Raw genomic sequence first — 26776 nt, 5'->3', positions numbered from 1 at the left:
TAGCAGAGCGGGTTGAGCTCTTGTGGCTGAAATCTTTGCGTGAGATCTGCATATGGCAAGGTGGACACGGGTCAACCCAGGCTTACATTCTTGTTAGACGACAGTGATATGCAAATATCAACCTGAGAATGATATTATATTAGATCATAATAATAACAACAACAACCATAATAGCAATAATATAGTATTATTTATTATAATAATTATTTTTATTATAATTACTCTACTACTACTGCTACTGCTAATAATAATAATGATATAAAGTGTCCGGCCAAACTAACAAGTGAATCATATTTGCACTTACACAGTTGCCTTTTGCACACTTGTGAAATCGTGGCAATGAATTGATACAACACTAACAACAGTGCTACTATTTTTGTTTTTGTAATTCCTTTTATTAGTCGCAGTTGCAGCAGAGTTGCTGGTAATGGTAATAATGCATCTGACCCCTGTGCTCTCCCTGTGCTCCTCGATCTGCACACTGAGCTCCAGCTCCTGCACAGAGGGCCTGCAGGTGATGTCACTGACTGCAGGAGCTGCAGGAAGTCAGTCTAGAAGCCCAGGGGCCTCCAGACGGTCCCACAAATGGATGCAGCCGCCCGATCACTTTCACATCAATACCCCTGGACTCTGTAAAAGGACACGCAGGCTCTTAAATATTAATGGAAAACGTACATTAGGCACAATAAGGATGTGCGCCCTGGAATAAAGAGGTGGGCAGTGACACTAATGTGGGAAGGAAGTGGATTTCTACTTAATATGTCTGAGACCCCCTCACTCTTTTGGAAACAGAAGCCATGTCTGACTGCCAAGGTCAGGGTTTGGATGACTAAAGTACCATTTAACTGGTCGTAGGGTGTGTCTGGTGCACCACACAGACATCTTAGGCAATTCATACGGAATCGAGAATATTATCAGACTAAAAATTCCTTTCCAACATGTCAGATCAGCTCATTTTTTTTACTCTTTGTTGGGTAGGTCCGCGTTACATCACTCTGACTGGTAGGTCGCGCAGACTTTGCAGGGACTTTTGCACATTGCAGCCCCAGAAGCAACCTCATGACCCCACTACATGTCTTCATGGAGCAGTCCTTTATTTGGACTACTTTATTTATTACTACTTTGATTACGTTATTATTATTTTATTTATTTTATTTATTAAGTTATGTATTATTTTATTTATTTTATTCATTACTTTATCTAATATTTAATTTATTTATTTTATTTATTATTTTATTTTATGTATTACTATTATTTATTTATTACTACTTTATTTGTACAACTCCTTCCTAATGGCCAAGGATGTGCGTGTGGCAACACTTCTTCCTCTTGCAGAGCATTTGGTTGATGACCAAAGGGGTTGTCTGAAGAGTTCACTCCATAAGAGGGTGCTTGGCACCATGTCCTGCGATCTATCACAAAAGTCAGCACCGTAGACCTCTTGATGAAATTAAAGGGTGTATCACTACATAATTTGTACCAAGTTGACATCAAAGACTTAACATTACGTGGCATCAGACCGAAACCAACCCCCATCACACGAAGAGACATCATTGTGCACAACAGGGTTACCTGTTACCAGGAAGTCTGGGATTTCATGGCAAAGTCAGTTTTGCCAAAGAAGTCCCTCTAGATAAGGAAACAAGGTGATTTTGTGTCTTCTTGAAGATGGAGCGTGCAGTGATGCAGCTTCCCCTTAGACAGCCAGTGCTGGATTTGGACTGTTTGGTGCTGTTGGTGGTAAATAAACTTTTGGTATTTGTTGTGTGAGGTTTGATATAGGCACGCAGCATCTTTCCATCAGAATACTTCCTTCGCTGCAGGGACCTTGCAGGACCTCACTGTGGAGCACAGCCTACAAGACACTTAACAAAACGCCAAAATACAAACTTGGCAGAAGGAAATATTGTACCCCAGCGCCAGTAGCCTACAATGTGCAAACTCTCACAGCAGCCTTGAAATTCTGGTCATTGATTTCGGGGGACCGTTCCACAGCAGGAGGTCCATCTCACATTGCTTCTCAGGTCAATGACAGGTCTACAAGAGATCGCCATATTGAGGCTACTTTTCCCCAAATCCAGTAGCGACAGCCTTTGCTACAGTTGCAGGTACGCTTGTCCTTCATTTTGTTTATCCTTCATTTTATTTATCCATATCCTTTATACCACATTTTCTCTCTTCTGTAACTTTTAAACATGCTGCATCTCATGCAAGGAAATGCAATTTCCAACATTTCTCATGTCCAAGTGGGCCATCCGAACCTCTTCAAAGAACACGTAAAAAGGCAACGTTCGTCAAAAGCAGTTTATTATAGCCCAATGCATTTCGGGCCCCTCAGGGCCCTTCGTCAGGGGTAACTGCTAAAACATGACCGTCCTGTCCTCCCGTTTGCCAAAGGTCTACAAGAGGCCAGCCACCATGATAGACATTGAGATGCTCCATTTTTGTGCCGTCAACCCAGCTGCAACCCAAGTGAAGAGACATTATAAGCATTGAGGGAGATTTCCTGTCAATTGTCAGCTCCTATGCAGCAGGGCATCCTATATGTGGATCAAGGGCGTAGTGAATAACATATTACCTCATATAAAAAAAAATGGAATTCGTTGAAAAAAAACACAGTAGATTTCTAGGAAGGTCTTCTGATAATAAAAAAAACCTACAGTTTTAAAACAAAACAAAAATCACCGAACTCACCAGTTGTACGTAACTGACATCAGTATAACTTGCACTGCTTTGATGCACTGCTTATGACTGCACAGATTACATCACTGATAATGTCTGAAATCTACACTGCAAGTTATACTGATGTCAGTTAGAATAATTGGTGGATTTCAATGTCTTTTTTGTTTTAGAACAAGCATTTCTTATTGTTAGAAGTACGAATGTATAACTTTTCAATTTATATATATATACATATGTATATTTGTTTTCAATCATTTTGTTGGTCTACCTCAGACGTCATAATAATTCACATTTGTAAAGCGCACAATCACCCGAAAGGGTCTCTAGGCGCTGGGGGCCGTCAGGAGAATTAAGCAAGCTATTGCCCAGAGTCACATGGTGCTGGGCTAATCTGCCGCCGGTGCCGGGGATCGAACCGGGATCCCCAGATTCCGGAGTCAGTCGCCCTAGCCGCGGCGCCACACGGTGATGAAGAAGATAGACAAATTAATAATCTGGATCCCGTTGCTTAATTTGTGAAAGAATAAGCCATCTGGGACAGCGGGATCATTGGGGCTCAACCGCGGTCCCCAACGTTGAGGCCAGGCCCAGGGGGATACGGTCCCTGGAGCCAGAAGTGGACCTGGAGGGGGATACTCGGCCGCCTTCCTTTTAGTTCATAATAATTTTATTGAGATTAATGGCCGCCTTCCTTTAAAAAATTTTTTTTCTAAACAGAAGGCCGGCCCCGGGGGATGGAGTCCCTGGGGCCATAATTGGCCTCAGGAGGCTCTAAAATTAAAAAAATTTTAAAAGGCTGACCAGGCTACGAGGGATGTGGTCTCTGCGGCCAAGAGAAGCCCAGGGAAGGGGGGGCCACACAACCCCCCTCCTGTACAAATGATTTTTTTTAAACAAGGCCAGGCCCTGGGGGATGGGATCCCTGGGGAAAAAAGTGGCCCAGGGAAGGGGGGCCACGCAGCCCCTCCTCCCGTATAAATTAAAAAAAAATACATACACCCATGCCCTGGGGGATGGGGTCCCAGGGGCCGAAATCGGCCTTGAAATCGGCCACGCGGCCCCCTTCCCATTTTTTTTTAATGGGTCAGGCCTTGGGGGATGGGGCCCCCAGGGCCCACAAATATTAAGACAAGGGGGGCCACACAGCCCCCTTCTAAGAATGATAAAATAAAGCAGAAGCCGGCATCTCGCCGGAGGCCCCGCCCCCTTCCGGCACTACAGTGCAAATGCACCTCCTGGCGTGTTCTGGATTGGGGGATTAAGTCTCCTTGAATCTTAAGGGTCCTTAGAGGCCAACTAGCCCAGAAGGTACTTCCAGTAAGCCCCACACAGTCAGACTGCTGAGAGATGGTCCAAGGCTATGCCCCTTTTTGCACCACTCTGCAAACGCGGCTCTTGGTGCATTGCTGGTGGGATGATGAGGTCCTCTTGTGTCCTGGGAACCTCAGTAGTAAAGTGGACTTCATCCCCCGAGCAGCAGTGCGCCAGGAGGCGCATTTGCAGGGTGGTGTAAAAAGGGGTTGTGGCCTCGGACCACTCTCAGCAATCCAGCTGTGTGGGGCTTACTGATTGATTGATTGGTTGATTTGTTAAATTTATAAAGCGCAACGAATGCCCGGAGGCGTCTTGGCGCTGAGGACTACAAGGTCGGGTCAGGGTGGATGTGGCCGAGTTAGAGGTCTACTTAGAATAACCAAGTTTTTAGTGATTTTCTGAATGAGGTAAGATTCTGGCTGTTTTTAATTGAGAGAGGCAAGAGATTCCAAATTTTGCCGCTCTCAAAAAGAAACTCCTTCCTCCCCAGCGTAACTGTTTAAACCTCTGTACTTGGAGCAGTTTCAGTTGTGCGGATCAGAGGTTCCTGGACGGGACATAGTACTTTATTCTGGAAGTCAGGTAGGAGGGTCCTTTTCCATGGAGTGATTTAAACGTGATGCAGAGTGCCTTAAATACTATTCTTTTCCGGACAGGCAGCCAGTGAAGCGCTTCTAGATGCTGGGACACTGATTCGTGCCTGTGAATGTTCAGTATTAATCTGGCTGCCGCATTCTGCAGGCGCTGGAACTTACTCAGATGTTGATTTTGGATCCCTAGGTAAAGAGCATTACCATAATCTAACCTGGAGATTGCCAGGGCAGTTACCACTGTTTTCAGGGCATCTGGGGGGATGAAAGATCGAATCTTTCTGATCAGTTTTAGTATAGCCCAGAACCTTGCCGTAAGGCAGTTGATCTGGCTATCGAAGGTTAGCCGACAGTCGAAAATCACCCTGAGATTTTTGACCTTGAAGACTGGTGGGGGGCATTCGACCAAATCTGTGGGCCACCATTGCGGAGACCAGCCCAAGGGATTGGTGCCTAGCAGAAAGACCTCTGTTTTACTGCCATTTAATTTTAGGCAATTGGATTGCATCCAGTTATTGACGTGGGACATACAAATGTTGAAACGTTCTGCCACCTCGTCTTCGTTGTTGGTGATTAACACCACAATTTGTGTGTCATCGGCATAGCTGATTACTGAGAACCCAAACTGTCTGATCAGTGCGGCTAGAGGGCCCACATAAACATTAAAGAGCGTGGGGCTCAAGGAGGAACCCTGGGGGACTCCGCAATGAAGCTTGAAGGTTTGTGAGCTTGTTCCGTTAACTTCTACTCTGAAATATCTTTCGGCAAGATAGGAGGAGAGTAACGCGGTAGCTGAGATGTGGACGCCCAGCTCTGTCAGTCTAACTATGAGTATGTTGTGGTTGACGGTATCGAAGGCTGCCGATAAGTCTAGTAGTATCAAGGCGGCCTTCCCGCCTCCGTCAAGAGATTTCCAAAGCTCTTCACTTTCAGTGATTAGGGCGGATTCTGTCCTGTGACCTTCTCTGAATCTGTTCTTAGAGTGGTCTAACAGATTGTTTGAGGTGATGAAGGTAGAGAGCTGGGTGTTGAGTATTTAGTATTTTCTCCAGAACCTTAAAGCAGAACGGAATTCTGGAGATGGGCCGATAATTATTGGGATCATCGGGGTTCAAGTGGGGTTTTTTTAGCAAGGGAAGCACGGAAGCTGTTTTCCAAACCACGGGAAACTTCCTGTGTTGTATGATTCCAGAGAACAGATCTTTTAGTTGAGCGCTGAGTTCTTCTGGACAGAGGTGGAATATTTTAGGGGGACATGGATCTGAGGGGGGGCCCTGATTTAGTTTCTTTAATAGTTTGTATTATTTGGTCCTGGCTGGGTTGGGAAAAGGAAAAACTAGTAAGATTTTGGTCGGTGATAGCTTTTGCTGGAAGAGGCTCGTTAGGGGTATTTAGACAAGTGTCATAGACTGCTTGTACCTTGCTGGCAAAGGCTTGGCCCAGGGTATTAGAAAATTCTGGGTTATCGCCTACATGACTTTGTCAGGGAGTTTGGCCAATTTTTTTACAGTCTTAAAGAGCTCTTTGCTTGAGTTATTAGTTGCTGCAATTTTGGGTCCGTAGTATCTGCATTTTTCCTCCTTAATTAGCTTTTTGTATATGGCCAGAGACTGGGCAAATTTCAATTTCAAATCCAGAGTATTGATTAACCTCCATTGTTTTTCTGTCCTTCTACATAGCTGTTTTTCAGACCTTAGCTTATCTGAGAACAAAGGTTCCGACGGTTTTTTCCTTCTCGTAGAGGAAGTTAGGAGAGGAGCAGCTGTATTGGCTGCCTGAGTGATCCATTTAGTTAGGTTATGGACCGCCAGGTTGGTATCTAGTCCCAAGTTAGGTTTGTTTTCCTGAAGTAGAGTGTGAGAGTGGTCAAGGTTGATTTTCGCCCAGTTACGATAAGAGTGAATTGTGGGCGGTACGGACCCTGCTTTTTTGGGGGGAGTAGCTTTGATTGTAAATATAATAGCTCTATTGTCCAACCATACTACCGGAAGTATCTTATGAATGTTTATCATGGGATTGGACGTGAAAATACCGTCCAGGGTGTGTACGGCATTATGGGTGCTCTCTTTGATCAATTGTTCCAAGCTCAGACCCACCATTACCTTGAGTAGTTCGGCGTTAGGGGCGTCTGAGGTATTCTCTAAGTGGTAATTAAAATCACCAAGAATGGTGTAGTTTGAGTAAATTATGCTAGCTTCCAAAAAAGGGGTAAGTATGTGGAGCAGGGTCGTTGAGCTTTTGGGGGGCGATAAATTAGAAGGCCGTTCAAGGAGTCATTATGGTTGAGTAGGACTTGGAACGCGAGCAGTTCACAGTCCTGTGAGGTGCCCTGCGGGGATGCCTTAACTGAGATTTCATTTTTAGCGATAATTGAGAGTCCGCCCCTTCGTTTATTAGTTCTGTCTGCTCTAGTAATTTGAAAGCCAGCGGGAAACGCTTGTAATAAGTCCGGGTCAGAGCTCTCGTTTGCCCAGGATTCTGTAACAAATACTAGATCCAGCTTAAGGCTGTCTATCATCTCCGCCATTTCCCTGTTATGTCTAATTAAAGAGCGAGTGTTCAGTATCATGGCCCTGATCTCTGTAACAGGTTCTGGCTGTTTGTGATTGTTGGAAGGTAACAACTGTTTATTTATTTATTTTTATTTATTTATTGCATTTCAGGAGCGCACCATCACCTGTCAGGCATCCTGGCGCTAATAGTGAGTTGACATGGCCTACCTCCTTCGGTCCCTACTGAGACCCTAGATCTTAGGAAATAACCATGGGGCATATTATCAAGCCCGTGCGCTAAAATTATCGCCGCTTTATCGGCTGAAAACGGCCGATAAAGTGGCGATAATGTGCTTGATAATATGCTCTATGGAATTCCAATCGAAGCACATGTTAGATGTGAAGACATCTAACATGGGCTTCGATTGGAATTCCACAGAGCATATTATCAAGCCCATTATCGCCGCATTATCGGCCGTTTTCGGCCGATAAAGCGGCGATAATTTTAGCGCACAGGCTTGATAATATGCCCCAACCATGTTTTTAACTTCCTTCTAAATGGCAGGAGATCACTAATTTGTCGCAGCTCAAAAGGTAGAGTGTTCCAGAGCTTTGCAGCTGCAACCTCAAAGAATCTACCACTAGCTCTAACCTTTTTAAATCTAGGGATTTTTATAAGTTTTGCCCAAGAGGAGCGTAATGCTCGAGCAGGAACATACCACTCAAATTTGCATTGCAAGGAGGTAGAGCCCATTCCATGCAAGGCCTTAAATACCAGGCAGAGAGATTTGAACTGGATTCTTTGTTGCACAGGCAGCCAGTGCAGCTCCGTCAAGTTCAAGGAGGCAGACGACCTTCTAGACCAGCCTAATGCTAATTTAGCTGCAGTTGACTGTAACCTCTGCATCCTAGCAAGTAAAAACGTTGGTGACTCGCGGAGAAGGGCATTGCAGTAGTCAATTCTGCTAAGTACCGTGCTCTGAACTATCAAAGAGCACGCCAGAGGAGGTAGCAAAGGAAGAATCTTCCGCAGAGAGTGGAAAATAGCCAGCCCACTACTTTCGTAACATGCGCCTCCAAGGTGAGATTACAGTCAAATGTCACCCCTAAATTGCGGACTGACTTCACAGGCTGAACCAAGTTGGAGGGATCAGAGGGCCAAAAGTTACTGGGCAGACTGGATGGGATCCTTTCCGGAGAGCAGTATAGCAACTCAGTCTTAGACACATTGAATTGCAGCGAGTTGTCTCTCAGCCACAGTGTTTAATTGGATCAAAGATGAAACGTAAGTTGCAGTTTGGGCACTTATTTAGCTCCATCAGAGGGTTAATCCTGGGACAACAGATGGACATTGGGCTAGGTTTCCAACCTAGTAGGTCTTCCCTGGAGTAAGTGATGTGCATTGGGCTTTGGTATGCAGGGGTTCTGGCCCTCGGCCCGGACCAGGCGCGGATGGGTGCAGACGAGTTTGCCTTTGGCACGCCTTTGGCGCGTCCGCTGCGCGTGCGCATATGCTGCTCCCTAAATAGGGAGTGATTGCCAGAAAACTAGAGCGCAAACCTCCCGGAAACTGAGATTCCCTCTCCAGAAGGCCCTCCGAGCAAACGGCACGAGCCACGTCGGACTGGGGCCGAGGAGTAGCGGGGAATGAGGTAAGTTGTTACACATTCAAATGCAGCATAAAATAAAAATACAAACTTTGTGTAAATATTAAAATGGACGGTTTTTGAGGTAGCCGCACCGCAGCTGGCAGCGTCCTTGCTGTGTCTGCTGCGCGTGCGCAGATGCTGCCCCCTAAATAGTGAGTGATCGCCAGAAAGCTAGAGCGCTAACCGCTCGGAAACTGAGATTCCCTCTCCAGAAGGCCCTCCGAGCAAACTGTACGAGCCGCGTTGGACCGGGCCGAGGAGTAGCGGGGAATGAGGTAAGTTGTTAGAACAAATGAGGTAAGTTGCTAGAACAAATGAGGTAAGTTGAGTGACAGTGTGTATGAGTGACTGAATGGGTGAGTGGATGTGTGTGTAGACCTATGAATCAGTGAGTGGGTATGTACTAACTGGTATTGGTGTGTCTACGGTTTTGAGAATGGTAGTTTATATTTTAGAGTAGGTGTATGAAAGGTTATATTAGGGTGTGAGGAGGTGCATCACAGTCACTGGATGATGTCATAAGTGATGCCATTTGAGATGTCATCAGTAATGTCACTGACCATGTCATGAGTGATGTAATATGTGACGTCATCAGCAGTGCATTGCGGGGGCGCGAGTTATAGTGAGTCCAACTAACTATAACGGCCGAATTTCTCTGATTTTGTATGAGTGAAATGTTCCCAAAAAACACAAGCACACACACACATGAATATATATATATATATATAAAACCACCAAGGCCCACAGGACAACTTTATGTGACCTGAAATAGTCCAAATCTTCACATTTATAGGAATGTGATGAGACCTACACTTGTTTTTCTACAAATTAAGCACTGGCACTGGAGTCCCATCAGTTTTTGAGCCTGCATAAGATATAATTGAACTTTTTTTAAAAGATCCAATGACGGGGATCCAGTTTCCCTTTGCATGGCATTGGGCAGGATTTGAAGCATGATTCTGCATGGGGGTTGCACTCCCTGCTTTCTGGAAGAGTTCTGCCTACACACATCTGAGGGGCAGATCTACAAGGAAGTGTTGCAGAGCGGCAACGCAAGCCCTCAGAAGCACAGGAATGTGACAAATTAACAAAAATATGTCACTTTAAAAAAATAATAATTTACGTCATTTGTACAGCGCCTGAATCACCCCCAATGAAGTATCTCTGCGCTAGGACGGTGCTGGGAGGGAGGTAGTGAATAGCCAGAAAATGGGCAGAAATTAGAACAGGAAGGTTTGTAGTTTTTTCCTGAAAAGCAGATAGTTAGGAGAAGAACGGATGTCCAGGGGGAGATTGTTCCAGAATTTGGAGGCAAGATAGGAAAAGGATCTGCCTCCCATTCTGGCTTGTTTGATGTGGGTAATAACAAGAAGGCCTTTCCCTTCCGAGCGAAGGTTGCGTGAGGGAGTGTATTTGGACAGTTTGTCCTTTGTCCTGTGCTTCCCCCTGTGCTGGCGCACAAACTGCAGTCAAGCGATGGCGCAGGCACTCTTGCACCATTGTGCAAGGATGCCTTCGTCATGGGGGAGATTGTTCTTGTGAAGGAAGGGGCACCTTCCTACACAAAAACAATCACTACAGACATTTCCCCATTTCAATGCATGCTGTAAAATGCAGCACACTTTGAAAGAGTAAAAAACGAGGAGAAATGAAAACATTTCTCCTCGTTGCACAATGACACGCATTTCCAGATTTAAGATTCCTCGTAAAACTGGAAAATGTGTCTCGTTCCATGGCTGTTGTGTGGGAACACCCACAGCAACACCCATGAAACCCCATGCAAAGTTCTGCGTGTGAAGGGGCCCTATTTACAAGGAGAGGAAAAGTCACGCAGGGTGGCTTTTCATCTCTTTGGAAATATGGAGAAGTGAAATGCGCCTCCAGGCTCCAGTACTCACAAAAAGTGACGTACTGGTGGCGCAGGGGGCTTGATCTGCCCTTATGTGTAGACATACAGCTCAACAACACACGTCCATGGTGTGAGCACACGAGCCTCACACCGTACACTGCGCCCCTTCTGCCTGCTGACTAGCAGCGCCGTTTACAACCCTCTGTCCTTCGTCCTGACAGCGGCGCACAAAGTCACGCGAAGCCCTTGACGAGGTGTCAGCGCCTCGAAGATAAGGCGGGAAGTGCTTAATGCTAGAAGGGTCAGAAACTGAATCCCGTCATAATCCCTCATTCACGGAGGGCAGAGAGGAGACTCCTTGGGCGGAATTCGATTTTACAATGTCAGATACTGTTCTGAGAGCTTTCGGGCACCGACAATGCAGTTACCACGCGCATCTTGTACTAACCTCCTGCAATTAAAGTAGGAAATTCAGGCAAGTGATGCCATTGCTGAAACATCACGTTTATGTAAATAAAACAAGCTCTAAGGTATGGCGTGCACACAGTGAGATTGCATAGGTATCGCTCCAGAGTTAAATACGAAAGATAGCGGATTTTTTCATCAAAATCCTTTCTTGTGTAGAGTATGTTCAGGAGTTTGTTATCCTAACTGTGGGGCAGATTTACAAGCCCTTTGCGCCTCTTTTGCGTCACTTTTAATATGGGAAAAGTGACGCAGAAGTGGCGCAAGTGGGGACAGATTTACAAGCCCCTTGCACCACTTTTGCGTCACTTTTCCTATGTTAAAAGTGACGCAAATGTGGCGCAAGGGGCTTGTAAATCTGCCCGTGAGTCTAAATACAGGTATGGTGCATTATTCCGTGCTTGATTAGCGCTTATGCTCTCCTAAATTCTCTTCAAGGGCACTTGGATAAACCCCCGGGAGGGTACACAGAGCAATAGAAGGGACAAGAACAAGTGATAGATAGGGGTACATCGCTTTTGTCATGTCGGTCAGTTTATAGCGCTTAACAGTGCCTTGGGCCCTCTTCAAACCACTACAAAATGGGATAGAAAAAATGAATAATATGACCCGCTGCTGAAGCGTGGAATTGCGAGACTGGCACCAAAGTTACGACATAAATCCTCACGTCATCAATCTTCATGACTGACCAGCCTCGCCCTAACTTCGACACCCATCCTATCTACTATGAAAGAAAAATAGTGATCAGAAGTGACATTTAGGGGCACCAGCAGTCACAAGTGAGTCCCTGTTGAGGTTCCGTGACAATTGTAAGTGGTGTTTTCGACTCGCACGAATATGGTCGAGTCTGATATCTATGAACCGCAAATGACGAGTTCAGTAAGTGTGCGCAGTTTCGCTGTGCTAACTTAAACCGTTCGTTTATTATGTGGGTTTTTCGTCTGTACCCACGGGTTCCATCTTAGATACGGCATCCATTTTGTCTCTTGCCCTCAAGTAGCCAGCGAACGGACGATGTCCGCTTCGCGACCCTGGGACTCTCAAGATATTTGCGGAAGACACATGTTCTTTGTAAGTGTCTTTATGACGAGGGGGGTGATACTGTAAGGCAGATGGCCCCGCTCGAGGCTCATCTTGCCGTGCCGGTTTATTGTCTCAGCCGTGCATCTCATTAGGCACGTCCCTTTGATGCCTGTATCTCGTGTTTCCCGATACCTCCCCTTTTACACCCTTTCCGATCTCCCCACTGTCTTCATCTTCCTCTGCACCTGTCTTTGTTCCTATTTCGATCTGTTTTACTACCGATTGGAATGTACTAATGTTGGGAAGATGGGTTTTTACAGTTGGGAACAGCCAAATGTTTCCGCACTTATGTTCCGGACCTTATGTGTATCAAAGTGACCAAAGCGACCCCTCTGGGGGATAATTGTGGGAACCGGGTTGTAAACCTTTGTGTACCATGTTGTCCTATGGGTAAATTTTGTATAAAAGGAGCGATCCACAGAACCAATTTGAAGCAGTCTCCCCAAGTTGCACGTGTTGTACTTGTCGTGACTTCTGTGTTCCCTGCAGTAAATAAACCTTGAATCTTTGACGCCGAAGGAAGTGTCCCGTGTCTCTGTCATTCGTACGCCGGAGCAGGTTACCCACGAAGGTTTCAGGTGTTGTGCCCTGGCACCGCTGGGTCTTAAAGAACCCAGTCCTTCAGTTGGCGCCCAACGTGGGGCTGCATCAGTGGTACCGGTCCAAGCCCGACGATCGTGAGGAACTTCGTGTGAAATCTCCGAGGGAAGGTGCACTCCGCTTCATCGATCCTGTTGTCGAAATAAGTGGCCCGAAGACTTTTCCCGCGAAGATTCCCGCCTCCTGACGGCTGCGACGGACTGCTGCCCTGACTGTAGACCTGTTTTGGCGCCTGGCGTAGACCTTGGTATAGCGAGACGATTGACGGGCCTTCCTGGAGACGCCATCGATCTTTGAGTTAAGTATTTGTGGGTCGCTCCCAGAGTTCTTGGTTGTTGACACTTTAGCGAGTGTTTTTGTTGTTGACGCTGTGTGAGTGTTTTTGTTGGTGACACTTTGCTAGCGTACTTTGTTGTGTTATTTGACGACTGCAGACGCCAAAAACCGAGGGTATTAGTTCTTTGCTGGGACTTGGTAAATCCCGTAACCCTTGAAGTTTGTGAAACTCGGCTAGTGTGCAAGATGCCTGGTCGTAGTACTTTGTTTAGTTGCTTCAGACCTTGTGGTGTGGATTCCCGACTGGAGGATTCGTGTCCGATACCTCCGGTTGGAACTCCGACTTATGAACTGTACAGTAAACATGGGCTAGGCCCGATTACTTTTAATGAATACTGGATCAAATACACGAAGAAGGACGGTGACCTTCGCTGGCCACCACATGGTAGCTTCGAGGCCCCGATCTTAGATAACCTAGAGGCTAAATTATTCGAGAAAAAGTCAAGGCCGGCCATGTTTGATGCCTTTCGGTTGTGGCGTAAAGAAGCCCGACAGAAAGAAATCAGACAGACTAAACGAAATCAGAGAGATAATGTTGCTACCATTGTAAAGAAAGCAGAGCAGTTTCAGCATGATAAGGAGGTTAAGGAAAAGGAAGTGTTTGACAGATTACAGCGTATGACTATAGATAAATGCTATCCTACTTTGCCTACGGAGTCGGAAAAGAAGGAAGAGGCAGTTGAGGATCCTTTAATGTCCTATCTTATGAAATCGCCACCTCCGTACGTACAGGGTACCACAGCCCCTGTGATTCCCCCTGTACCTGTTCCTGCACCTATTCTTCCTTTGCCTGTTCCTCAACCTGCACCCGTTCTTCCGACTGTTCCTGCTCCTTCGTCTGTTGCTATCCCTACTGCTCCTCCGCTTCCACATACTCCTGCTCACGCTACTGCTCCTGCTCTGTTAACTCCTGCTGTTGCTTCTGTTTCTACTCCTTCACTTGTTAGTCCTGTGTCCTATACTTCTCCCTCTACTCGTAGTCGTAATTCTCCTCTTGCGGCTAGTTTCTTTCATTCGCTCGGGCCTGTTCTTGGGTCCGCTGGTTCAGATGGTCCTCAGAGACGTAGTCAGCTTCCTGGTAATAGGGAACGTGCTTCGCTATATAATATGGCGATGGGTTGGATGACGCACCCCCTTAGAAATCCACCACGTATTGTACTCGATACGTTTTGTCAATTCAATATACCAACCCAAAGATTTGTGTTCGAGGAAATGTGTAAGGTCCTTCGTGATCAGATATCGGCCGACGCACCTGATGAGGTGCTGACCGCTTTGTCTGATCTACAACTTCAGTTCTCGGCTGGACTGATAGTGGATACCAATGTTCGACGTGCTGTTGAACGGTTGCTATCTTTTCGTCCCACTCCTATACCTCAAGCCTTGTTTGTTGAGGATGTCGAAAGACTGCCAGATGAGTCTGGTCAGTTTCCCATGCGTGAAGTTCCACCCGTGTGGATGCCAGGTGATGCTGCTCACGTTCCACCTATCCTGCCGTATTTTCAGAGAGTATGGATACATCTTCCGTGGAAGCGATCAGAAGTGTTACAGGTAAAGCAATCTTTGCCTGACCCTCGCAAAAATCCTGCAGGGTATTATAAGGAATTATCGCAGCTTGTAGATGCTACGATAATGAATCTTGCCGATATTGATATGCTGTTTGGCAATGTTGTACCGCAACCGGTATGGGCTAAGATTCGTCAAGAAAATCACGCAAACGAATTAGGTGGTGATTGGGCGGCCATTATAGCGGCGGATGGGTTGCAAGTTGGTGGTGCTAAGCCTGAACAGTTGATTACTGCTCTCCCTCATAGAATAATAACGTTAATGAAAACTCTAATGCCAGCTATGAGAGTAAATTGGGACAAATTGTCAGCTTGTAAACAGAAAAAGGACGAGAGTGTCTCCGACTTCTTTACGAGGTTTGAGGAGGCATTCATTGATCATAGTGGTCAGGATATGAGCACTGAGGGTGGTCAAAGGTTGTTCGTGGATAAATTTGTTTCGAACTTATTGCCCGATTTGAGCAATAAATTAAAGAATTCAGAAAGTGCATGGGCCGTTTCTACTTCAGCTCAGATATTGGCCACGGCACAATATTATGAGAACAGAGAGAAAGAAGAGAACGACCGTGCTGATAAAAAGACGAAAGAGCTTAAAACTAAAGTGTTGCTTCAGCAGGCGTATCCTCCGCGTTCAAATCAGAATGCATCCCAACAAAATAGATCACAGCCGCAATCGAACAGATCACAATCTCGTAATGACTCCTCTTCCCAAAGATCATCGTTGGGGTACAATCAATGTGCTTATTGTAGACAAGAGGGTCATATCAAATTCAATTGTCCTGTTTTAAATGAACGTAATAGTGGTAACACATCTAGAGGAGGTCGTGGTGGTTCACAGCAGACACCACGTGGTAGAGGTCGTGGTGCTCAGAACGATCGCTCAGATACCTCATCAAATTCTGATAATTGTTTTGATCAACGTGGATCGTCGCAAGGACAATCTGCGCAGTACAATGTAGACGATTATTACGTCGATCAGGGAACTGACGACAGTAATTACTAGGACAGCCATAGACAAGGAGAGGGAGTGGTATCAGTTGATCAGAGAGGGCCTTACATCGCAGTTGCTACATCGGGCGTCGTTGAGCCTTTTCTGTTGGACACTGGTGCAGCGAAAAGTTCCATTAAGCATTCGAAACTCCCTGGCGCACCTTTGTCTGGCTTAACAAATGTTTCCGTTGGATTCTCTGGCGCCCCTGTTAGCAATCCAGTTTCGCGCCCTTTGCCCCTTACAATTGGGCCTCGTGAGCTAGAAGCTCCGTTAATTTTAACCACGGGTTGTGGTGAAAATCTTTTGGGCCTGGATTTGCTTAAACGTTTGTATGCAACTCTGTATTGTTCTCCTGCGGGTGTAAAGCTTACGTTGGGAGAGAGGGTTGTCTCTCCTATGTACTTGTCTCTCGATAAGCTTCCACCGGAATTGAGTTCTCTTCCTGCGTCTTTGTGGGCAACAGGTCCCAATGATGTGGGCCTGCTTGATATCTCACCTTATGTTGTTCAGTTGAAATCCAATGTGCAATTGCCACGTATTCCCCAGTATCGTATCTCTCTTGATGGTGAACGAGCGCTGTTAGCGATCATCTATGATTTGATCGAGAAAGACGTTATTGAAGAAACACGGGGAAACGTGTGCAACAGCCCTGTACTACCCATTCTTAAACGTACTGATCCTTCAAAACCACCTGTTTATTGTTTTGTTATCGATTTACGGGAGGTGAATAAAATTGTGGTTCCTCAATTCCCCGTTGTGCCTGACATCACGGCGCTACTGACTCTGATTCCAGCCTCTGCATCATGGTTTTCGGTGATCGACTTGAAGAATGCGTTCTTCAGCATCCCGATTGCAGAGGAGAGTAGAGACCTTTTCGGTTTCTCTCTTGGTGGACGCAGCTTCCGGTTTAAACGCGCTCCTCAGGGCTACTGTGAAAGTCCATCGATTTACAGCCAAGCCTTGAAGGGTCAACTGGATGCGTTTAGGTTGCCGGCTGGTGCGGCCTTAATCCAATACGTCGATGACCTATTGGTAGCTGCAGATACTCAGGACATTTGCAAAATTGCTACGGTATCGTTGCTGCAACATCTCTGCGAGTTAAATCACAAGGTGTCACCTTCTAAACTCCAATATTGTTGTCAAGAAGTAACCTATCTAGGTCACTTATTGTCAAAGGAGGGAAGACGGTTGACCCCAGAGAGAATTGCAGCAATTGCGCGACTGGCTGTGCCAACAAACCCAAAGAGATGTGCGTGCCTTTCTAGGTATCACGTCGTACTGCAGGCAATGGATTCCTAATTTTTCATTGCTAGCAAAACCATTGGTGGCTCTTACGTGCAAGGATGTTTCGACTCCTTTACCATGGACGGAAGAATGTCAGAAAAGTTTTTCTGAATTACGTGATTCATTGTGTTCGGCTCCTGTGTTAGGTACTCCTGACTATAGTAAGCCGTTTACATTATATGTTCACGAGAGGGAAGGTTGTGCGTTGAGTGTCTTAACGCAACCTTTTGGCGGTAAACAACGTCCATGTGCATATTTTTCCTCGACCTTGGACCTGGTAGCTAGAGCATTGCCGAGTTGTTTACGAGCAACAGCGGCAGCTGCGGTCTCTATCCGACAATCAGCAGGATTGGTCATGGATAATATGCTTACGGTGATGGTTCCGCATGCAGTCGATACTCTTTTAAATCGTACGAAAACTCAGCACTTGACCAGTGCAAGGTTGTCTGGGTACGAGTTGACACTGTTGGCAAGCCACATTCAAATAAAACGTTGTAATGTCCTGAACCCGGCAACTTTGTTACCAATTAGCTCAGAGTCAGATGAAATAACAGAACACGACTGTTATTTGAGGACAGAGGAGGAAACGAAAGGTCGAGTGGACCTTAAAAACACCCCATTGGAAAACCCAGATGGAACACTGTATGTGGATGGTTCATGTTTCAAGTTGCCGAATGGTGATGTGACTACTGTTTATGCTGTTGTAACGTTGAATACTGTTGTTGAGACTGCAAGATTAAATCAGAATTCTGCCCAAGCTGCAGAGCTGATCGCTCTCACTAGAGCGTGTGTGTTAGCGAAAGGGAAACGTGTGAATGTGTTTACCGACAGCCAATATGCATTTGGCGTCGCACATAGTTTTGGACGTTTGTGGAGAGAGAGAGGTTTTCTAACATCGCATGGTACGAAGATTCAGCATGATCAGCTTGTGAATGATCTTTTGGATGCACTTACGTTGCCTAAGCAAGTGGCGATTGTCAAATGTAGTGCGCATCGTAAGGTGACGGATGATGTGGGTCGTGGTAATGCGTTTGCGGATGAGACTGCTAAGGAGACTGCCCGGAACCTTAGCACTCGAATGTATGTGACGAGTTCGGTTAGGTGGCCTACAGAATCGAGTATGTGTGAGGACACTATCGAGAGTGTGAAAGCAATTCAGAATGAGGCCACCGAGACTGAAAAGACGAAGTGGAAAGAAAGTACGGGAAAGTTGGATGCGAATGGTTGTTGGATTGATTTGTCGGAACAGAAAAGATGGATGTTACCGGATGCGTATGTGCTGGCCGTTGTGACTATGGCGCATGGGTTAGCACATATTAGCGCGAAGGGTATTTGCAAGTTGTTGTCTCCTGTGTGGAAGAATGATGGTATTACGAAATGTGCCGAACGCTTGGTTAAGAACTGTATGGTGTGTATGATGTATAATCCTGGCAAGGGAACCCCAACTCCTCCTGGTAGTTTTGCTCCCCCTTCATGTCCCTTTGAGGTGATTCAACTGGACTTCATCCATATGGAGAGATGCAATAACCTGAAATACGTTTTAGTTGTGGTTTGCGCATTCTCCCGATGGATCGAGGCCTATCCTCTCAAAGACAATACTGCTTTGTCTACTGCGAAAATCCTACTGAAGGAATACTTTCCTCGGTATGGAATGCCTAGAGTCGTGTGGTCAGATAACGGAAGTGAGTTTGTGGGAAGTGTGATGAAGAGTGTGTGTAAGGGCCTTGGAATTAATCAGAAATTCCACAGCGCCAATCATCCCCAGTCAGCTGGTTTGGTTGAAGGGTATAATGGTACCCTTAAACTAAAGCTAGCAAAGATTCAGGCTACGACTGGTCTTTCGTGGCCCGACGCTTTACCCTTAGCATTACTGTCAACAAGGGCGACTGTACACTCCCGAGTAGGGCTCAGTCCCTATGAAATAGTGTTCGGTCGTCCTGCCAATGTTTGGGGGGTCCCTAGACCGGGTGCCTTTTGTGATCTTGAGTACCCAATGTTGATCGATTATCTTCATGACTTGACTGCTAAACTGAGGTTAATTCACCAACAGGTTCACGAAGCATTGCCGACGCAGACGGAGGGTCCAGGCCACCAGCTCCAGCCCGGAGATTGGGTGGTGACGCGCATTTTCTCGCGCAAGAACAACTTGGATCCCAGGTTCACTGGACCCTACCAGGTCCTCCTTGCCACGAGAACTGCAGTTCGTCTTGAGGGGCGGAAGAATTGGGTGCATGCCACCCATACGAAAAAAGTCCCTATCCCGTTGCCAGCAGACTCGTGGGTGAGGAGAGGCATTGCATCAACTGAAACCGAAGGATTGCCGGCGTTTGTACCTTTCAGTGACGCACAACCTGTCGGAGAATCCTCAGTGCAGCAGAAAGACACTGTTGAACATTTGTCAGCAAAAGACTCAAGACCAAAACATTCAGCTGATCGACAGGACGTTGTCCCTTCAACGGATCCTTTGTTTGACGAACAGACACGTCCTGGGAAAACCCGATACTTTTTGCGATCCAGTACTAAAGACTAATAAAAGATCCTGTTCTGTCCCTTGATAATTGCATTATCCCGTTTTCCACGATCAGTTTGAACATTCGTATCATTGTAATTATTTTGTACATATTCATTGAGCTTCGTTCCTTACACTTTTTGCTTCCACAGCTGAGAGACATTGTTTTTGCATATACACTTGTGAAATAAAGGCCGTAGGGCCGCGCGCGTACTTCCTTCTGGTTAGTAGGTCTTGACGCTAGGTTAAAGACCGTCGGTTCCTGGGAACTCCTAGGGATTGACTGCTGCTACACAGAACGAAGTGCGTCAAGAAACGTTGCGGACGGTCGTAGGGAATGGCGTTTTCGAAGCTAACGGACTTGGAAGGAGCTCAAGCACAAAGATTCAAGCTGCGGCAACTCAGTCGTGCCAAATGTTTCATATCCCAAATATTCGTATTGTTTTTGACTGTTTCTGCATTATTGGCGGGTGGGGTGTATTACACAATGTCTTACTTCTTACCTTCTGCTACACCTACTCCTACCCCTGACCCTAAACTCACCTCCACTGCTTCTCCTCATTCTTTTCATATCTTACCTGAACACGAGCAGACTAGACGTGCAGAATTCCGCAACAATTCCTTTATTCAGCTCCTTCATCAGCATCAGTTAGTGGTTAACACTACTAATTGTTGGGTGTGTGGGTTGATGCCACATACTACGGATAAGGGAATTCCATATCTGGTGTTACCGTATAGTTCCCAAGGGTCTGCTCGAGCATTCCAAACAATGTTTCGAAGCGCACTGGGTTTCCACCCCATTCGAGAACCACGTTCCCCCTACTCTGGTCCTACCTCGTACCAAAAACCTTTGTCTATAGCAATAGAAGACTTAGATAGCGATATCTATGATCCCTCGCTTATTCCTGAAGAAGAGGTACAAGCCTATAGGGTCCTAAGTAGAGGCGAATATAGTGTGTTCACCAGTGAAAAGCAGCTTAAAAGCTCGCCTCCGATATGGGTCGTACCCCACATTGGTAATTTCTGTCTCATAGGTCGCGGCCGAAGATCGAAAGCCCGACTTGGAGAGAGTGCTTGCACTGAAAATTACATTCTGCCGATGGTCTCGTCCCCTGTGTTCCTGGCCGCCAAGGGTACATACTTTATCTGTCATGATCGTGCATATGCATGGTTGCCCTCTGACTTCATGGGCTCATGCTTCATCGCAAACTTGTTGCCTCCGACGTTCACTGTAGATGCAGATTATCACAAGACTAGAGTTGTGAGAGGCGTAATTAGCGAAGAGGATACTGCCGGTCAAGAGGCAGGAGACTTTTTCAAGGGTTTCCTCCCGTTTTGGGGACCTATGGTTAATAGTAGGAACCTGAGACAGTTGACTCGAGTGGTAGAATCGACAGCTAATATTACTGCCAGTGCCCTTGGTAACATCACCACTGAACTTCAGGCGGATAGGCTTATGACGTTACAAAACCGTATGGTTTTAGACGTGATCTTAGCAGATCGAGGTGGGGTATGTAAGGTGATCCATTCGAGCTGCTGCATTTTCATTCCTGATAATGCTCCGACTGTCTATCAAGCCATCTCGAAGTTGCATAAGATCTCCGAATCCATACACGTGGATGTAGGGGATTGGACGCTACTTGGGTGGTTTTGGGGCCTAATGTCGACTTGGGGTTGGAAGATTCTGATGATCATCGGAGTCGTTGTGGCGTTCCTGTTCACGTGTTGCCTTTGTGTGCAGTGCGGTCCTGCCTTATGTGGCCTCTGTGCTACAACGTGTATGAGACAGCCACCTGTTACCAAGGGGACTCGGTTGGACAGAGCTATGCTACAGCAACATCTCGATGGTCTGATGAATATCGAATATGATTCCGACTAGTGCTTGCCTACATGAGGGCAAAAGGAGCGTCTGAGGTTCCGTGACAATTGTAAGTGGTGTTTTCGACTCGCACGAATATGGTCGAATATGGTCGAGTCTGATATCTATGAACCGCAAATGACGAGTTCAGTAAGTGTGCGCAGTTTTGCTGTGCTAACTTAAACCGTTCGTTTATTATGTGGGTTTTTCGTCTGTACCCACGGGTTCCATCTTAGATACGGCATCCATTTTGTCTCTTGCCCTCAAGTAGCCAGCGAACGGACGATGTCCGCTTCGCGACCCTGGGACTCTCAAGATATTTGCGGAAGACACATGTTCTTTGTAAGTGTCTTTATGACGAGGGGGATGATACTGTAAGGCAGATGGCCCCGCTCGAGGCTCATCTTGCCGTGCCGGTTTATTGTCTCAGCCGTGCATCTCATTAGGCACGTCCCTTTGATGTCTGTATCTCGTGTTTCCCGATACCTCCCCTTTTACACCCTTTCCGATCTCCCCACTGTCTTCCTCTGCACCTGTCTTTGTTCCTATTTCGATCTGTTTTACTACCGATTGGAATGTACTAATGTTGGGAAGATGGGTTTTTACAGTTGGGAACAGCCAAATGTTTCCGCACTTATGTTCCGGACCTTATGTGTATCAAAGTGACCAAAGCGACCCCTCTGGGGGATAATTGTGGGAACCGGGTTGTAAACCTTTGTGTACCATGTTGTCCTATGGGTAAATTTTGTATAAAAGGAGCGATCCACAGAACCAATTTGAAGCAGTCTCCCCAAGTTGCACGTGTTGTACTTGTCGTGACTTCTGTGTTCCCTGCAGTAAATAAACCTTGAATCTTTGACGCCGAAGGAAGTGTCCCGTGTCTCTGTCATTCGTACGCCGGAGCAGGTTACCCACGAAGGTTTCAGGTGTTGTGCCCTGGCACCGCTGGGTCTTAAAGAACCCAGTCCTTCACTGTGCTTGTCGTGGTAAGTCCAGAGCCTGTATTTGGAATCTGTGGCTGAGGGATCCTGCGGGCATCCATGTTTTGATTGGCAGGAGACCCCAGATCAGAGAGGGGACAGAACCAGTGCCCAAAGCCTCTGCTCACCAATCCACTCTAGTCCACACCAATGCTGAAATACACCTGTTTAATTTGCATTCTACTTATTTATTCATGAGGTGTTTACATAGCCCTGCCCGAGGGGTACAGGCTGGTTCTAGTGTGTGGTGGAAAGGCAAGTGGGGAGAGTGGTTCAACACCACTGGTCTTCTGCTAAGTGAGGCCTTAATGGGGGCGAGGGGTGCCCAATGATTCTGGCAGAAGAAGGGTCTACCTAACTCGAGGCACCTGTGGAAGTTCAGCTAGTCCTGGGAGAGGGAATATTATGACCCACTAATTCTTTAGGGGTAGCTCCTCCCTTAGGGCGGAGGAGAGCTGCCCCACTGCTTTCTCGCAGTGCGAGAAGCAGAAAACAAAATTGTATTGTAAATACCATTTTATTTTCTGCTTCTCACGCTGTGAGAAAACAGAAGGCAGAGGTATGCCTGGTTGGGGTGGTGGGAGGATATGCCTGGTTGGGGGCAGGCGGAAGGAATGGCTTGCACCACTCTGAATGCCTCGACTGCTTGGTCAGCCCTGGGTCCGACCAAAGCAGTCATGTCCACTCTACTTTTTCTCTATGGCCTCCCAAAAGGTGCCCAGCTGTGCGCTGTCCGGGACTCCGCACCAATCACAACGCTGCCATTACAGGAGGGAAGGGAGCATGCCTATTCCTGTTCAGGACCGGCTCAGGAGCAGACGTGGCGTGGTACCTGAATCAGGTAAGTCTTAGTTTGATTTATATTTTACCCACCCCCTGCAGGAAAATCCACGTTATAACCCCCACGTAACTCCCCAACCCCCCACCCACGAGATTTGCGAGCCGCGACTGTAAGCCATGACTCAGCCCTGCAGCAAGTCAGACAATCTGGGGGATACGCTTCTGTCCTTTGGAAGTCCTTCTATTAGCTCTCGAGTCTGGTCTCATCCGACCACACAGAAAAAAAAAATTGAAATATAAATTTAGCGCTACCCTTCTCTGGATTCAGGCCATTGTTCCCCAAACCTATCAACTGTCCAATGGAGGAATCTGGCAGATACTGGGCAGCGGGAACACCTCCACCTCCCGCCAGAACCTGTGGCAATTACATGTAAATTTGCAAATCAATCATTCAAACGGTATTTGTAAAGTGCAACACTGTCACCCCAAGGGCCTTGGGTCTCTGGAGTATCTTTCTGTAAAATACCAGCAGGGGGTCTGTACAGAGCTGGAGGGGCAGGGGGTTCCAGGCCTTGACAGAGATGTGGGAGGAGCAGCTACCACTGAGGCGAATGTGGGGTGCGAGTGTGAGGGCGAGTGAAGCAGAGCGCCGGTATCTGGAGGGTTGGTGGAAGTTCAGTCGATGGTTGACTTCTAAATGCATCTATTCCATTGCCTCCTCCATGCAATGCTGTTTAGGGCAACACTATTGTGCTAAATGAGCATTTCGGAGCATCTGAAATGAATAAATATGAACTAAACCGATATGATTTCCCTGTGGTCTAGGACCCCATTGTATTAATTACCAGCCAGTTTCTAAAACTTGTTGTGTAATACAATGCGATCTCCAACACTTGGGGATAATCTGCATAACAATATGTTTCATGGAAAAAATAATGAGATATGGTAATAACCCTACCACTGATGGAGCAGCCAAGGAGATACAAAAGGTCTTTGCCTTCTTCTGTAATATCTAGACATCTTTAATATCCTGAACAAGTCCAACACAAAGCACTTGGGAGCCGGTCTCATATCACGCCTTGGTGCTGCCGCATCTGCGGGTTGTGTTCGACATCCTTAAATTGACTCGAATACCTCATTTGAGGGAGGATGTAACAAGATAATCATATAAAGACCTTTCTAGCCACAGTCTGCAGAACAAATTAAGAATTTGCAATTCATTCAAGCCAGGAGTTCATTACAATGGAACATGCTAGCCTAATTAATACAACAACCATGATGACTGAAGCATGTCTTCTGTGGAAAGACCCATTCAATCGACACCTGCCACCCAAGGATAGGAGCCAATCAGATGCTTCACAATAAATCCATTGAGTACAGTGTTCAAGATGGGGTATACCCTGCTGATCTTCAGACAGAGCTATTAATCATTGCAAATGTTATCATGTTTTAAAATAATGGGCTAGATTCACATTGCTTTTCCAGTGTGTAATTAAGACATGCACCTGGAAAAATATATAGATATTACAATTTACTAATGTCTGTTGAATTTAAAAAATGACAATAGGCATAAAATGTTATTTATGCATAAACACTATTATTGGGTGTCCATAAACTGCACCACATGAGCTACTCCAGCTCAGTACTTTTGAGAAAGGTTAAAAAGGGTTTCCCGCTTCAGAAAAGTTTGCAAAGTTGTCAAACAGTGCAAATCATAACATTTTATTCAAATGTGAAGGTTAAAGAGCTTCAGGTTTTACAGGCAGTCGTGAAGTGGAGCTAATGAAATATTCCAATGGTCCAGTGTCTACCACAATAGCCAGGTCAAATATTTCTCCATGGAAGCAAACCACACATGAACCTGAGTGAAAACTGTGTTCTCATTTCAAACACTGAGTGCAGCACATGCAAATGCATTTGTGGCACAGCAGGTTCGACTCTACCCAGCCCAACTCACGCTATCTCTCCCTTGCTCTAATATCCATCAACAACACAAAAAGGGTCAAATCCATTGCCCACTCCCTAGTCTACGAAGGCTTGTGTCAGCGGGCACCAAACTCAGGATGTCATACCAGCCGGCTGAGCCGGACTGGAACCCAAATCAGCCCTGGTAAATTATGTCAGTCCAGCCCCTAAACGATGCATAGTCAGCGAGCGTGGCGAGTGAGTCTCACCACTATAAGTGGGAATGGGGGGGTTCTGCCCTCAAGAAAATTTGGGAAAAAATGGTGCATTCTGCAACACATTTTTAAATATAAATTCAATCGTATTCGTTTTTAAAGCATAGTAAATGATGACTTTACAGTGCAACAGGATACAACAATCTTTGTTGGGGCTTTTCTTTTTTCTTTTTTTTTTTTATTTCAAAATATTTTATTGAAAATAAATTTTACATATACAAAAACAAACAGTTTGTCTTATTTCTTGGCAGTTTCGACAAATGTTGATATCCTCACTATCACCCCCAAACAGTGCCTTTCATCTCTTCATAGCCCCTCTCTCACATGTATTTCATTTGTTTTATAGCGCCTCCCATACCAGTGTAGGGTGTCGGAGCCTTTTACATCACACACACATACAGAGACAATAAATCATGTGCAAATCAATGCATAGAAAATGTTACAAAAGACAAAGGGGACTACAAGGTGTAAGATTCACATGTCATCCTTACTGGTAGGCACTTTTAAGAGTCCTTGGTCTGGGGAAGAACAGTCTCCGGTTTCAGAACATAACACGGTGGTTAGGGTTGACATTACTAATAAGACTTTATTTCTACTCAAACAAACCCTTTTTATTAACCTCATAGATGCTAGTAAACATCCGTCCCCAGTGCTGCCTGTCCATTGGAACCAGTGCTGAATGGACGTCCAATGGTCGTGCGCAGCACTGGGGCGGTAGTGCTGCCGTCGGCCAACGCACCGACGCAGCACTTAAGGGGTTAAAATTAGGATAATGAAATACTGGTCAAAAAACAATTTTCTAACCTAGATTATGATTGTAATTAATGAACTGCACAGTTACAAAAGGATCACTGATACAAAAGCAGTAACCCACAGAGCTCTGTACATAAAATACAGTTCTGTGACCTGCATAGTACATGCTCATTGCAACAGGAACATTAACCCTCTATGCTACTTTAGATGAGTCGAAACTGCCACTAGACAAAACTCCAATCTCTCTCCAGAAGGTACATTAATCACATTGTCAGTTGTATTGTTGCCTGAAAACAGTTTGATATACAAGGAACTCTGCAGTGCTTTTAGAAGTCCTGCACTGTTACAAAACCGAACCCCATTAACAAAAGTGACTGCCCACCCTTCTAGCCTCCAGGTGAAACACCCACTGCCCGGTGCCGCCAGTCCAGCTTTGCCAGCCGGCAAGATTCTAATGGTGGCTACTCAAAATAGACTCTGCCCCCTCCTACTAAAATTCAATTTGTGGAAGAAGAACCTTGCAAGTTGACAGCACTCACACACCGAAGTCTGCCCCCGACTGGTGCAGAATAAAGTAGATAAAGCACAGATGAGAAGGGTATAACCACCCTCCTGTTCCTACAAGCGTTTTCTCTACATTTTAGTTGTAAATCTCAGTAGACTCCATTGGTCCATCATTTACTGGTACTCTATCAAGTGTAAACTCACCCACTCTGCTTCTATGTAAACTTGTTTTACCCAAAGTGCTTTGAATGGACTCCCGCAGTACAATGAGAGCAGTAGACATCAAACAAACACACAAACACATAGATAAATACA

The sequence above is a fragment of the Lissotriton vulgaris genome, chromosome 5 (genome assembly GCF_964263255.1).
Source record: "Lissotriton vulgaris chromosome 5, aLisVul1.2, whole genome shotgun sequence".
In the NCBI taxonomy this organism is placed as follows: Eukaryota; Metazoa; Chordata; class Amphibia; order Caudata; family Salamandridae; genus Lissotriton; species Lissotriton vulgaris.
This window is presented reverse-complemented; position numbering follows the sequence as displayed.